At 43.5% G+C, this 16,055-nt stretch overlaps 1 long non-coding RNA gene across 1 annotated transcript; it reads left to right on the forward strand.

Annotated features, from left to right (window-relative positions):
* Positions 1–15,315: 15,315 nt before the first annotated feature.
* LOC115203691 (uncharacterized) lies at positions 15,316–16,055 on the forward strand. The gene is made up of 2 exons (XR_003880221.1): positions 15,316–15,403; positions 15,944–16,055. It is a non-coding gene; the product is annotated as an uncharacterized LOC115203691 (long non-coding RNA).

Genomic DNA, 16,055 nt, shown 5'->3' on the forward strand with positions numbered 1-16,055 from the left:
GGTAAAGTGAAACCTCGTAAAGAACATGGGCCACCTTGCCTGACGGGGATTAAGCCTCCTCGCTGCTCGGATATACTCCAGGTTACGGTGGTCGGTCCAGATGAGAAAAGGGTGACGTGCCCCCTCAAGCCAATGTCTCCACACCGTCAAAGTCCTAACCACGGCTAACAACTCCCTGTCCCCCACATCATAGTTACACTCCGCCGGGCTCAGCTTCTTGGAAAAGAATGCACATGGGCGGAGCTTCGGAGGAACGCCCGAGTGCTGCCATAGCACAGCTCCTACCCCAGCCTCGGACGTGTCCAACTCCACTATGAATGGCAAAGAGGGATCCGGATGCACCAGGACAGGAGCGTTGGTAAACAGCACCTTCAGACGATGGAAGGCTCTGTCCGCCTCTGCTGACCATCGTAGCCGCACCGGACCCCCCTTCATCAGTGAGGTAATTGAAGCCGCCACCTGGCCAAAACCCCGGATAAACCTCCGATAATAATTAGCGAACCCCAAGAACCGCTGCACCTCCTTCACAGTGGTTGGGGTTGGCCAATTACGCACAGCCGTAACGCGGTCACATTCCACCACCACCCCTGAGGTGGAAATGCGGTATCCCAGAAAAGAGACGGCTCGTTTGGAGAAACCAGATTTCTCAGCCTTGACGTATAGGTTATGCTCCAACAGCCGCCCAAGCACTTTATGCACCAGGGACACATGCTCGGCGCGTGTGGCGGAGCAGATCAGGATGTCATCGATGTACACCACCACACCCTGCCCGAGCATGTCCCTAAGGACCTCGTCCACAAAGGATTGGAAGACAGCGGGAGCGTTCTTTAACCCATACGGCATGACGTGGTATTAAATGCGGTTTTCCACTCGTCTCCATCTCGGATACGCACCAGGTTATACGCGCTCCTGAGATCTAGTTTGGTGAAGAAGCGCGCCCCGTGAAATAACTCCACTGCCATAGCAATGAGAGGTAGCGGGTAACTGAAACCCACCGTGATAGAATTTAGAATCTATAGTCAATCCCTCCTTCTTCTTCACAAAAAAGAAGCTCGAGGAGACGTGTGACTTAGATGGCTGAATGTATCCCTGTCTCAAGGACTCAGTGACGTATGTCTTCATAGCCACTGTCTCCTCCTGAGACAGAGGATACACGTGACTCTTAGGAAGGACCGCGTCGGCCTGGAGGTTTATCACACAATCCCCCTGTCGATGGGGTGGTAATTGAGTCGCCTGCTCCGATAGCCAAATCGGCATATTCAGAAGGAATGTGCACGGTAGAGACATGGTCTGGACTCTCCACCGTAGTTGCACTGATGGAAACTCCCACACACCTACCTGAGCACTCACTCGACCACCCCTTAAGAGCCCTCTGCCTCCACGAAATCTGAGGATTGTGAGTGGCTAGCCAGGGGATTCCCAGTACCACTGGAAACGAGTCAATGAGGAACAGGCTAATACGTTCCACATGACCCCCCCACGTCACCATAACCAGTGGCACAGTAACCTCCCCCACTTGGCCGGACCCTAGCGGTCGACTGTCACCAGACGGGCAGCGGCTTTCTGGATGAGTTGTAGGGGTTTAATGGCACAGGCAGGGAGCCCCGCCAACAGCGAGTTGCAGTAATCCAGACGGGAGATGACAAGTGCCTGGATTAGGACCTGCGCCGCTTCCTGTGTAAGGCAGGGTCGACCTCTGCGAATGTTGTATAGCATGAATCTACAGGATCGGGTCACCGCCTTGATGTTAGCGGAGAACGACAGGGTGTTGTCGAGGGTCACGCCGAGGCTCTTAGCACTCTGGGAGGAGGACACAATGGAGTTGTCCACCGTGATGGCGAGATCATGGAAAGGGCAGTCCTTCCCCGGGAGGAAGAGCGGCTCCGTCTTGCCGAGGTTCAGCTTGAGGTGGTGATCCGTCATCCACGCTGATATGTCTGCCAGACATGCAGAGATGTGATTCGCCACCTGGTTATCAGAAGGGGGAAAGGAGAAGATTAATTGTGCGTCGTCTGCGTAGCAATGATAGGAGAGACCATGTGAGGATATGACAGAGCCAAGTGACTTGGTGTATAACGAGAATAGGAGAGGGCCTAGAACTGAGCCCTGGGGGACGCCAGTGGTGAGAGCACGTGGTGCGGAGACAGATTCTCGCCACGCCACCTGGTAGGAGCGACCTGTCAGGTAGGACGCAATCCAAGAGTGAGCCGCGCCGGAGATGCCCAACTCGGAGAGGGTGGAGGGGAGGATCTGATGGTTCACTGTATCAAAGGCAGCAGATAGGTCTAGAAGGATGAGAGCAGAGGAGAGAGAGTTAGCTTTAGCAGTGCGGAGAGCCTCTGTGACACAGAGAAGAGCAGTCTCAGTTAAAAATCTAAATGAAACGTTAAAGTTACAGTATAATCATCAAGGAGGAGATCAAACTCATAGGGATAGACATTCACACTTTGATACAACTACTGTCAGATGACCTTGGTCTTCAAAGGTCAAACCAGTGTCCCAGTCCACCTCTGTCCATATGGGACAGCATTGTACCATTATACCTACTAGAGGACCTTGTGCCAATCACTGCTGGGGATTTTGTTCATTATAACAGAGATACACATTTCCAGTCCTAAAATGTCAGTGTCAGTCTGGTTTTTATCTTATATGATCATTACTAGAGGAAAGAACATGAGCAAACACTACAGAATGTAAAAATGTATTGTGTAGAACACAGATATGACAGTGTTATGTGGAATCATTACAGTGCAATACATACTTTCTGTAACATTTGCTGAGTGGATTCTGTGGTCAATGTATGATTTCATTTGGCTTATGTATGTTGTAACTTTAATGGGTTACAGAGTTAATGTTTAAGTTAATTCATTGAGCTGTATCTAAAGATATTTTCTTTACAGTTATTTACATATGTAATTGTATTAGAATTTGTGTGTGGGAGATTGACAAAATATTTTTTGCTGTATTGGTTAGTTTTGAATTACGCTTTTGACTGCAAGTTCCAGAATGCCTTGCGACATGATGTAGAGAGAGAGAGAGAGAGAGAGAGAGAGCATGTAAATTATGTTATGACAAGGGATTATCCAGATTTTTTGCTAACAACCAACTTTTATTGTTTTGTAGAATCTAAAGTTGTTAAATGTAACGTGAACAAGTATTATTACTAAAAGAAGCTTTCATTTCAAACGTCCCGAGTCATTACTTTGAAGATAGTTATTCTATAATGTATCAAGTGCTAAAGAAAAGACAAATCTAACTGAGCACTGTGTCAGCGTTTAAAGAGTCCTCTCTCTCCTTTCTGTTTAGAAACACATGACATTTATATACAGTTGTGTTAAACCCAGTCCAACTTTACTGTGTCCAAGGAAAGGGCTACGGTAGTGGATTTATAATCACGTTCATTGTTAAAGGCAGTTTGGAGGCATTGACAAGAAACTAGTGAAATTGTTGTTGGCATCCTTCTGATTCAAGTGTTTGTCGACACAATAATCACCATTTATGAGGCACACGTGTTCTGAAAAAAGTGTTTCTTTAAACATGGTGGCAGATCTCAACTCACTGTACTCACATACTCCTCTGTGGGTTGCTAAGGTTACTGTCCTGGACAGACCATCATATTAGCTTGTTCATGCAGCTATTGTGAAAATTGTATTTTTGTTATAAGAAAGTGCTCCAAGGATCCGAGAGAAAAATTGCAAGTGCTCAAGGCTCCAATTCCAGAATGTCCTTACCAATGAATTAATAAATCTATGAGGATAGCTGAAACAGTATGTTCCCTGGTATCGGTGACCACACAGTGGCTATAATCCAACAGGTGATTTAAAGTATCATGATGACAGTAACGTGTGTGTGTGTCGTAGGCGTGTTCTCAGCCATTTACCTTGATGTTCATGGTGCTGTGATCTCTTTCTGCCTGTGGTCACCAAGACCAGGGAACATGGTGGTACCAGCAGATAGGACATTGTTGGTGTACAGGTCCTCCGTATGTGGTCACCGATATCAGGGAACATGGTGGTACCAGCAGATAGGACATTGTTGGTGTACAGGTCCTCCATATGTGCTCACCGATTCCAGGGTACATGGTGGTACCAGCAGATAGGACATTGTTGGCGTACAGGTCCTCCGTATGTGGTCACCGATATCAGGGTACATGGTGGTACCAGATAGGACATTGTTGGCGTACAGGTCCTCCGTATGTGGTCACCGATGTCAGGGTACATGGTGGTACCAGATAGGACATTGTTGGTGTACAGGTCCTTATGGATGTCAATGTCACTTCACAACGCCATTGTACGTGGTCTCATGGATGCCAGCGGACACCATACCTGGGAGGGGGAGGCACTGCATCTTTATTTCAACGCCTAACCCACCACATGTGTGTGTGGTCAAAGAGCTAAATGTTCATGTCTTCTGACCAAAGCACCAGTTCCAATCCAAGTGCCAATGCTGTTTAGCAAACTCCAGGTGTTTCCCTTTCTTGGATGACAGGAAATAGAGGTCTTTGGCCAGCCACACCAGTATTGAAATAGGGGTCTTTGGCCAGCCACACCAGTATTGAAATAGAGGCCTTTGGCCAGCCACACCAGTATTGAAATAGAGGTCTTTGGCCAGCCACACCAGTATTGAAATAGAGGTCTTTGGCCAGCCACACCAGTATTGAAATAGAGGTCTTTGGACAGCCACACCAGTATTGAAATATAGGTCTTTGGCCAGCCATACCAGTATTGAAATAGAGGTCTTTGTCCAGGCACACCAGTATTGAAATATAGGTCTTTGGCCAGCCATACCAGTATTGAAATAGAGGTCTTTGTCCAGGCACACCAGTATTGAAATAGAGGTCTTTGGCCAGCCACACCAGTATTGAAATAGAGGTCTTTGTCCAGCCACACCAGTGGTGGGTTTGGTGTTGAAATCAGAATGTATAAGCAGAAAACAACCCCATTACTACTGTAAAGAAAACAACCCCATCAGAAAACTGATGTTAAGACGTGATTTAGCTTCTACTGGTCCTGGGGCCGTTGTTAAGGTCAATAGCATCAAGACCTTCACCCAGTACAAGGACATTTTGCCCAAAACCTAGTTGCCTCTGCGAGGAGACTGAAACATGGCCGCAATTGGATTTTCCAGCAAGTCAATAAACCCAAGCACACATCAACATCTACAAGCAGGAGCAATGACTTCAGCTCAGTTGGTTAACTACCCTAAATATTCTGAAACTACTCCATATTTCCTAGCCTGGTCCCAAATTGGTAAAAAAAATAAACTTCCTCATTACGACACACCCCTCTCTATTGTCATTGGTTGCACTAATTGTACTGTTTGTCTTCATAACCTGGTTCAAGTATTCATGACATCACCCTGAAGAAGGCACAGTGATGCTGAAACGTTGGTAAATACCCAATAAATGACTGGGAGTTTATATATACGGAGTGTGAGACTCTCTTTACTTTGATAGTTTATAGTTCATTCACCGTTAGTCAGCACCTCCACACAAACACATTATTCTGGGTGTGCTTCAGCTCATGGTTTTAATTCAGACTCTAAAGTAACCCATAAGTGGATCAAAAGTACATTTTTAAAAGAAACAGATATTTAAAACAAGGTTTTAATTTTAATTTCTTTCTTTTATTGTGTGAGTTTGGTCCCAGTGTGCTTGTGGACATTCTCCCTTGTTGTCACCCATCTGAATATATGTGTAATTCTGGTGGAAGAGAGACCATGTTCACCCAGAAAACTGATCCAATAAAGATAACACCTTTTTGAATTTGAAAAACAACAAAAAAACAAAGCATCAGCTGTTTCTTATCGTTTAGGTGGGTATCAAACCCTGTGTGGTTGTTTTGGTAACACCTGGCCTACCCTCTCTTCCAGGTGGTTCTCCCAGGGTATGTAGAGGCCTTCCCTCATCCTGGCTACCCTCAAGGAATCTCCCCCAGACTCCCCCTACACTACGCCAGGCCATGGAGCCACCCCCCACCCTGACCACAGCCACATCCTAGATAAGCCTACCCGATGATGAAGAAACCCAGAGACAGAGTCCCCCTCAACAGTCTCTTGTCCTCCCTGGTCCAGGCCAACCACCAGATGGCAAAGCTGGCCAAGAAGCAGACAGACATGTTTGAGTTCCAGGAGAAATTCCTCTCTCTAGTGGCCGGAAGGTGGAATAGCAGCACCCTCTTTTCTGAACATGTATTGGGAGATTAAATTCAGTTGTTTTTATATTTGTATATTAAGATATAAAAGCCTCTCTCTTTCTATTTCTCTCTCTCTCTATCTCCCATTGTGGGAAAATAGCCCATTGCTCTGATGTGTTCCACCACCTTTACATTGTGCGTATGTCATTCCCACATCTAAAGACCTGTAATAATGAAAGATGAGTGTTGGTTTATCCAGGACAGTAACCTTAGCAACCCACAGAGGAGTATGTGAGTACAGTGAGTTGAGATCTGCCACCATGTTTAAAGAAACACACTTTTCAGAACACGTGTGCCTCATAAATTGTTATTATTGTGTCGACAAACACTTGAATGAGAAGGATGCCAACAGCAATTTCACTTGTTTCTTGACAATGCCTCCAAACTGCCTTTTACAATGAATGTGATTATAAATCCAGTACCGTAGCCCTTTCCTTGGACACAGTAAAGTTGGACTGGGTTTAACACAACTGTATATAAATGTCATGTGTTTTTTAACAGAAAGGAGAGAGAGGACTCTTTAAACGCTGACACAGTGCTCAGTTAGATTTGTCTTTTCTTTAGCACTTGATACATTATAGAATAACTATCTTCAAAGTAATGACTCGGGACGTTTGAAATGAAAGCTTCTTTTAGTAATAATACTTGTTCACGTTACATTTAACAACTTTAGATTCTACAAAACAATAAAAGTTGGTTGTTAGCGAGAAATCTGGATAATCCCTTGTCATAACATAATTTACGTGCTCTCTCTCTCTCTCTCTCTCTACATCATGTCGCAAGGCATTCTGGAACTTGCAGTCAAAAGCGTAATTCAAAACTAACCAATACAACAAAATATGTTCTGTCAATCTCCCACACACAAATTCTAATACAATTACATATGTAAATAACTGTCTCACTCACTGGGAATGAGAGAATGAAAGACAGAGAGGACGGAGCACCAGGACTGGGAGCTGCCCTGACCTTTTCACCTTTGTGGGTTTATGTGACATTATATGCTAGCTTGAAAAATGGGTGTCTGATTATTTCTGGCTGGGTACTCTGCTGACATAATCTAATGTTTTGCTTTCGTTGTAAAGCCTTTTTGAAATCGGACAGTGTGGTTAGATTATTAAGTCAAACGACACCGCTGGTACTGCTCACATTGCCCTACCCTATGCTTTGACCTCTTTCTCCCTTTCTCTCCAGATGAAATCTTGCGTCTTGTGACGGCCGGCCGCCCAACAACCTGCCCGCTTGATCCTATCCCCTCCTCTCTTCTCCAGACCATTTCCGGAGACCTTCTCCCTTACCTCACCTCGCTCATCAACTCATCCTTGACCGCTGGCTACGTCCCTTCCGTCTTCAAGAGAGCGAGAGTTGCACTCCTTCTCAAAAAACCTACACTACAACCTACAATCCCTCCAATGTCAACAACTACAGACCAGTATCCCTTCTTTCTTTTCTCTCCAAAACTCTTGAACGTGCCGTCCTTGGCCAGCTCTCCTGCTATCTCTCTCAGAATTACCTTCTTCATCCAAATCAGTCAGGTTTCAAGGCTGGTCATTCAACTGAGACTGCTCTTCTCTGTGTCACGGAGGCTCTCCGCACTGCTAAAGCTAACTCTCTCTCCTCTGCTCTCATCCTTCTAGACCTATCTGCTGCCTTTGATACTATGAACCATCAGATCCTCCTCTCCACCCTCTCCGAGTTGGGCATCTCCGGCGCGGCCCACTCTTGGATTGTGTCCTACCTGACAGGTCGCTCCTACCAAGTGGTGTGGCGAGAATCCGTCTCTGCACCACGTGCTCTCACCACTGGTGTCCCCCAGGGCTCAGTTCTAGGCCCTCTCCTATTCTCGCTATACACCAAGTCACTTGGCTCTGTCATATCCTCACATGGTCTCTCCTATCATTGCAACGCAGACGACACACAATTAATCTTCTCCTTTCCCCCTTCTGATAACCAGGTGGCGAATCGCATCTCTGCATGTCTGGCAGACATATCAGTGTGGATGACGGATCACCACCTCAAGCTGAACCTCGGCAAGATGGAGCTGCTCTTCCTCCCGGGGAAGGACTGCCCTTTCCATGATCTCGCCATCACGGTGGACAACTGCATTGTGTCCTCCTCCCAGAGTGCTAAGAGCCTCAGCGTGACCCTGGACAACACCCTGTCGTTCTCCACTAGCATCAAGGCGGTGACCCGATCCTGTAGGTTCATGCTATACAACATTCGCAGAGTACGACCCTGCCTTACACAGGAAGCGGCACAGGTCCCAATCCAGGCACTTGTCATCTCCCGTCTGGATTACTGCAACTCGCTGTTGGCTGGGCTCCCTGCCTGTGCCATTAACCTCTATGGGCTAGGTGGGACGCTTGCGTCAACAGCCAGTTGAATCCCGTGGCGCGATATTCAAATACCTTAGAAATGCTATTACTTCAATTTCTCAAACATATGACTATTTTACACCATTTTAAAGACAAAACTCTCCTTTATCTAACCACACTGTCCGATTTCAAAAAGGCTTTACAACGAAAGCAAAACATTAGATTATGTCAGCAGAGTACACAGCCAGAAATAATCAGACACCCATCTTTCAAGCTAGCATATAATGTCACATAAACCCAAACCACAGCTAAATGCAGCACTAACCTTTGATGATCTTCATCAGATGACAATCCTAGGACATTATGTTATACTATACATGCATGTTTTGTTCAATCAAGTTCATATTTATATCAAAAACCAGCTTTTTACATTAGCATGTGACGTTCAGAACTAGCATACCCCCCGCAAACTTCCGGTGAATTTACTAAATTACTCACGATAAACGTTCACAAAAAACATAACAATTATTTTAAGAATTATAGAAACAGAACTCCTTTATGCACTCGCTATGTCTGATTTTAAAATAGCTTTTCGGTGAAAGCACATTTTGCAATATTCTGAGTACATAGCCCAGCCATCACAGGCTAGCTATTTTGACACCCACCAAGTGTGGTACTCACCAAACTCCGATTTACTATTAGAAAAGTTTGATTACCTTTGCTGTCTTCGTCAGAATGCACTCCCAGGACTTCTACTTCAATAACAAATGTTGGTTTGGTTCAAAATAATCCATAGTTATATCCAAATAGCGGCGTTTTGTTCGTGTGTTTAAGACACTATCCGAAAGATAAATAAGGGTCACACGCACGGCGCGTTTCGTGACAAAAAAAATCTAAATATTCCATTACCGTACTTCGAAGCATGTCAACCGCTGTTTAAAATCAATTTTTATGCGATTTTTCTCGTAAAAAAAGCGAAAGTATTCCGACCGGGAAACCCTGTATACGTTGAAAGAGAGAGAAAGTAAAAATGGAGTCGACCCGTGCACCCTCCTCCATTCTCATTGTCCTCTGATAGACCACTTACAAAAGGTGCTAATGTGTTTCAGCCTGGGGCTCCAAAGCAACCATTCAAATTTCTGGCGCCTTCTGAGAGCCTATGGGAGCGTTAGAAAATGTTACGTCATGCCAGAGATCCCCTGTTTTGGTTAGAGATGATGAAGAAGGCCAAGAAATGGTCAGAGAGGGCGCTTCCTGTTTGGAATCTTCTCAGGTTTTGGCCTGCCAAATGAGTTCTGTTATACTCACAGACACCATTCAAACAGTTTTAGAAACTTTGGAGTGTTTTCTATCCAAAGCTAATAATTATATGCATATTCTAGTTTCTGGGCAGGAGTAATAATAAGATTTAATCGGGTACATTTTTTATCCGGCCGTGAAAATACTGCCCCCTATCCATAACAGGTTAAAATGGTGTAAAATAGTCATATGTTTGAAAAATGGAAGTTTTGGGATTTTTGAGGAGTTTGTATTTCGCGCCACGCCCACCATTTGATAATGGAGCAGGTGTTCCGCTAGCGGAACGTCTAGATGTAAGAGGTAAAACCTCTTATGGCTAGGGGGCAGTATTTTTACGGCTGGATAAAAAACGTACCCGATTTAATCTGATTATTAGTCCTGCCCAGAAACTAGAATATGCATATAATTATTAGCTTTGGATAGAAAACACTCCAAAGTTTCTAAAACTGTTTGAATGGTGTCTGTGAGTATAACAGAACTCATTTGGCAGGCCAAAACGTGAGAAGATTCTGTACAGGAAGTACCCTGTCTGACCATTTCTTGCCCTTCTTTGTCATCTCTATTCATTACAAAGGATCTCTGCTGTAACGTGACACTTCCTACGGCTCCAATGGGCTCTCAGAGCCCGGGAAAAACCTGAATGACGTAATTCAAAGCCCTGGCTGAAACACACGAGCTCTTTTGCTAAGTGGTCTATCAGCAGACAAAAGGCTTAGGCGCGTGCACTGGCCGCCCCTGCCTTTCTGTTTTTCCCTCTTTTTACCGAAACGTAGATTCCCGGTCGGAATATTATCGCTTTGTTACGAGATAAATTGCATAAAAATTGATTTTAAACAGCGGTTGACATGCTTCGAAGTACGGTAATGGAATATTTAGAGTTTTTTTGTCACGAAATGCGCCATGCGCACGACCCTGATTTACCATTGGGATAGTGTCTAGAACGCACAAACAAAACGCCGCTGTTTGGATATAACGATGGATTATTTGGGACCAAACCAACATTTGTTATTGAAGTAGAAGTCCTGGGAGTGCATTCTGATGAAGAACAGGAAAGGTAAGACCATTTTTCTTATAGTAAATCTGATTTGGTGAAGGCTAAACTTGCCGGGTGTCTAAAAAGCTAGCCCGTGATGGCTGGGCTATGTACTTAGAATATTGCAAAATGTGCTTCATCCGAAAAGCTATTTTAAAATCGGACATATCGAGTGCATAGAGGAGTTCTGTATCTATAATTCTTAAAATAATTGTTATGCTTTTTGTGAACGTTTATCGTGAGTAATTTAGTAAATTGTTAGTAAATTCCCCGGAAGTTTGCGGGGGGTATGCTAGTTCTGAACGTCACATGCTAATGTAAAAAGCTGTTTTTTGATTGAACAAAACATGAACTTGATTGAACAAAACATGCATGTATTGTATAACATAATGTCCTAGGTGTGTCATCTGATGAAGATCATCAAAGGTTAGTGCTGCATTTAGCTGTCTTCTGGGTTTTTGTGACATTATATGCTAGCTTGAAAAATGGGTGTCTGATTATTTCTGGCTGGGTACTCTGCTGACATAATCTAATGTTTTGCTTTCGCTGTAAAGCCTTTTTGTAATCGGACAGTGTGGTTAGATTAACGAGAGTCTTGTCTTTAAATAGCTGTAAAATAGTCATATGTTTGAAAAATGGAAGTTTTCGGATTTTAGAGGAATTTGTATTTCGCGCCCCGCCCATCATTGGATATTGGAGCAGATGTAAGAGGTTAAAAGGTATTGGAACGAGAGTACCCAAACATGCACTCGCGCGCCAGAGTAGTATTGGCCATCCGCTTATGACCAACGTTCCACGTCTCTTCTTCGGTAAGTTTTCACAGTAGAAGACTCAAACCACTTTGTAAAGACTGGTGACATCTAGTGGATGGCGTAGGAAGTGCTCAATGATTAATAAGTCCCTGTGTGCTTCAATGGCATGGGCTTAAAAGTAATTCAACACATCAGATATCCACATCCTGTCAGAATTTGTCTCAGGGTTTTGACTGCCATATGAGTGTAAGTATAACAGAAGACACCATTCAAACAGTTTTAGAACATTCAGAGTGTTTTCTATCCGAATCTGTTAATAATATGCCTATCCTAGCTTCTGAGTTGGTGTAGGAGGCAGTTAAAAATGGGCACATATTTTTTTCAAAATTTGACTCTTGGGGGTTGACTTGTGATACATTTGCAAAAAGAAAATCCACGGTTGAGCGTGCTCACCATCTATAGGATTTTTGGGGTGTGACACTTGGCATTTGCCATATGAAATTTGCAATATGATTTCGATGAATGTGGACCAATTTGGGTGGTATTGGCATTAGGGTGTATGATTCGTGCGGTGCCATTATGTTCTCATTCATTTTGTCCATTTCATGGGGGTCTTCCCTTACTCTTTTAAGAACTGCTGTGTCTGTGGTTGTGGCATGAGGCCTGCCTTCTTTGCTTCCTGGTCTGCCCTTCTGTTACCATTGTTAATACTATCTTTCCCCGTAGTATGTTCATCACACTTACAAATGGCTAACTTCTCTGGTAGAAGTACAGCATCTAAGAGATTCAAAATCAACTGGGCATGCGTAATAGGTTTACCAGAAGTGATTACCATTCCTCTGTTTCTCCATTGGGCTGCAAAGACATGTACTGTATTAAAAGCATAAGCACTGTCAGTAGAAATTGTCACTCGCTTACCTATCCCCAACTGACATGCCTGGGTGAGTGCCACAATCTCTGCCTGTTGTGCTGAATAATTTCTAGGTAGGGGCTCTGATTCCAAAACCTCAACTTCTGTTACTACAGCATATCCTGTTGCATTCATGCCATCAGGGTTCTTCCTTGATGAGCCATCTACAAACATAGTCAGTTCCCCGTCAGGTAAAGCTAGGTCCGTCAAGTCGGGTCTTGGTAAAACAACTTTCTCAGTTTCCGTTACACAATCATGTGGGCTGCCATCTGTTTCAATTGGAACTAATGTGGAGGGGTTCAGCGTAGTACAACGTTCTATTGTTAACCTCTCGAGGATGGAGGCAGTATTTTCACGGCCGGATAAAAAACATACCCGATTTAACCTGGTTACTACTCCTGCCCAGAAACTAGAATATACATATAATTAGTAGATTTGTATAGAAAACACGCTAAAGTTTCTAAAACTGTTTGAATGGTGTCTGTGAATATAACAGAACTCATATGGCAGGCCAAAACCTGAGAAGATTCCATACAGGAAGTGCCCTGTCTGACAATTTGTTGTACTTCTGTTGCATCTCTATCAAAAATACAGCATCTGTGCTGTAACGTGACATTTTCTAAGGCTTCCATTGGCTCTCAGAAGGCACCAGAACGTGGAATGGGGTGTCTGCTGTCTCTGGGCGAAGAACAGCAGGAGAATTTGTGAGTGGTCAGCCTGGGGACAGTGACACTGAGAAGCGCAGTCACGAGACTACCCAATTATTTTCTTTCAGCCTTTGAATGAATACAACGTTGCCCGGTTGGAATATTATCGCTATTTTACGCCAAAAATAGCATAAAAATTGATTTTAAACAGCGGTTGACATGCTTCTAAGTACGGTAATGCAATATTTTGAATTTTTTTGCACTAAGGACCTGAACGCAATGCACTAAGGACCTGAACGCACGAACAAAACAGAGCTATTTGAATATAACTATGGATTATTTGGGACCAAAACAACATTTGTTGTTGAAGTAGAAGTCCTGGGAGTGCATTCTGACAAAGAACAGCAAAGGTAATCCAATTTTTTGTAATTGTAATTCTGAGTTTACTGAGCCTCGACGTCTGAATAGCTAGCCGTGATGGCCGAGCTATGTACTCAGAATATTGCAAAATGTGCTTTTGCCGAAAGCTATTTTAAAATCTGACACCATGGTTGCATGAAGGAGTTCTGTATCTATAATTCTTAAAATAATTGTTATGTATTTTGTCAACGTTTATGCTGAGTAATTTAGTAAATTCACCGGAAGTTTTGGGTGGATATGCTAGTTCTGAACATCACATGCTAATATAAAAAGCTGTTTTTTAATATAAATATGAACTTGATTGAACAAACATGCATGTATTGTATAACATAATGTCCTAGGAGTGTCATCTGATGAAGATCATCAAAGGTTAGTGCTGCATTTAGCTGTGTTTTGGTTTTTGTGACATATATGCTTGCTTTGAAAATGGCTGTGTGATTATTTCTGGCTGGGTACTCTCCTGACATAATCTAATGTTTTGCTTTCGCTGTAAAGCCTTTTTGAAATCGGACAATGTGGTTAGATTAACAGGTACTCCTCCCCTCAGTATCTTACACACTAATCCAGATGTACAGCAGGAACACTATTTGCTCTGCAATTTAGCTTCCTGCGATACCTATCGGTTGATGGACTGTGTTGATCTCCACTAATCATGTCTACCCAGTCTGTGATTCTCCTCCCCTGTGACACCCACCGGCCCATGTCCTCCCACCTTTCTGAGGGCTCCTTGGCGAGAGATACATTGTCATACTCGTCGTAATGATCGGACTAAACTACAGCGGGTAAATGAAACATCTTCTTGTTTTATTGAAAGAAATTGAACACTGAACAAAAGAACGACAAAAACAGTCCTGTAAGGTACACTGACAATACACGGAGACAACCACCCACAAAACACAAGCTGAAAACCCATACTTAAATATGGCCTACAATTAGAAGCAACGAGGAACAGCTGCCTCCAATTGAAGGCCAAACCAAAACCCTGAACATAGAAATAGAACAACTAGAAAACCCACATAGAAATAGAAACCATAGAACATACACCAAAACCCCGAAACACAAAAAACAAACACACCTCTGCCACGTCCTGACCAACTACAATAACAAAATTACCCCTTTACTGGTCAGGACGTGACATACATGGGGACTCCACCTTTCTCTGAACAGTGTCTGGTTCAATGGAAGTAGCTCCATTTTCACAACATGAGTGCTGTCATAGTGAAACCACTTTAACCCTATAGTTCTCTCTGGGGTCTTAAGTAATGCTTCCTCATAGACTGGATCTGGACCTGGGTGTTTGTTATATCAGAGAGTACAGTGTAAGTCATCGGGAGACATTTTAATGAATACACTTTAACAACAAAACAAGAAAACGACCGACAACAGTTCCGTCAGGTGAATACACTAAACAGAAAACAACCACCCACAAAACCCCACGAAAAACAGGCTGCCTAAGTATGGCTTCCAATCAGAGACAATAAATGACAGCTGCCTCCGATTGGAAACCATACCTGCCTCCGATTGGAAACACCCCCTCTGTCACGCCCTGACCAATCTACTAGGGAAAAATGACCTCATACCAGGGTCAGGACATGACAGGAGGGGTGTAGTCTGAGGAGGAGGAAAGATAAAGTTCCTAGGAATATGTATTGTGTAGAACTCTGAATGGTGAGTCATTTGCCAACTTAACTGGAGAAAATGTATAAAAGAGACACTCAGCTCTTCGATGTGAAAACACTTTCTCCCACTTTCTCCCAGAGAAGACACTTTCTCCCAGAGAAGACACTTTCTCCCAGAGAAGACTCTCCAGAACAGAGGAAGAACACAACATCGCTGGTAAAGAAATGACTTCCAATGAAGGGTTCTGATGTGTATATGAGTATGTCTGTGTTACTATAAAGGGAAGGGTGGTGGTGGGATACATGGGTTTCACTTGTTCCACTAGCACCATAACACCTGATTCAGATGATCAAAGAATCAGTCTTCAATTTGGATCATAATTGATGTAAGAGGAAAACAAATACATGACTAATGCTGTCCTCTAGGGGCATTGTTACCACTCCTGATGTGTGATTATGTGTTTTACTGTTGTTTTTTCAGTAAACCAATTAATTTATATATTATTATAATAAATCATTTGACTCAGCAGAGCCCAACTGTCTGTTTTAGTATCTGTTTAGGGTGTTTTTTATGCATCCTTGAAGTCATCATTTTCACAAGCCATGTATCCCCTTTAGAACACCTGGAGAAAACACTTAGTAAAGCTGGCCGCTAATTCCTTCATATTTTATACTTATCAAATGTCCTGGTCTTTTGTGTTGTTTCTTGCTACAGATGAGGTGTTGACCAATGTCACTATTTAGTCTCACTTTACAGACACTTGTCTCCGACGACACAAAATGGCTTCTAAATACATCACAGAAATTGCAATCTCCACTAGCCCTTAAAGGGAGCAACAGCTTCATGACCAAGACTATGACAAGATAAA

The sequence above is a fragment of the Salmo trutta genome, chromosome 12 (assembly GCF_901001165.1).
Source record: "Salmo trutta chromosome 12, fSalTru1.1, whole genome shotgun sequence".
NCBI classification, from domain to species: domain Eukaryota; kingdom Metazoa; phylum Chordata; class Actinopteri; order Salmoniformes; family Salmonidae; genus Salmo; species Salmo trutta.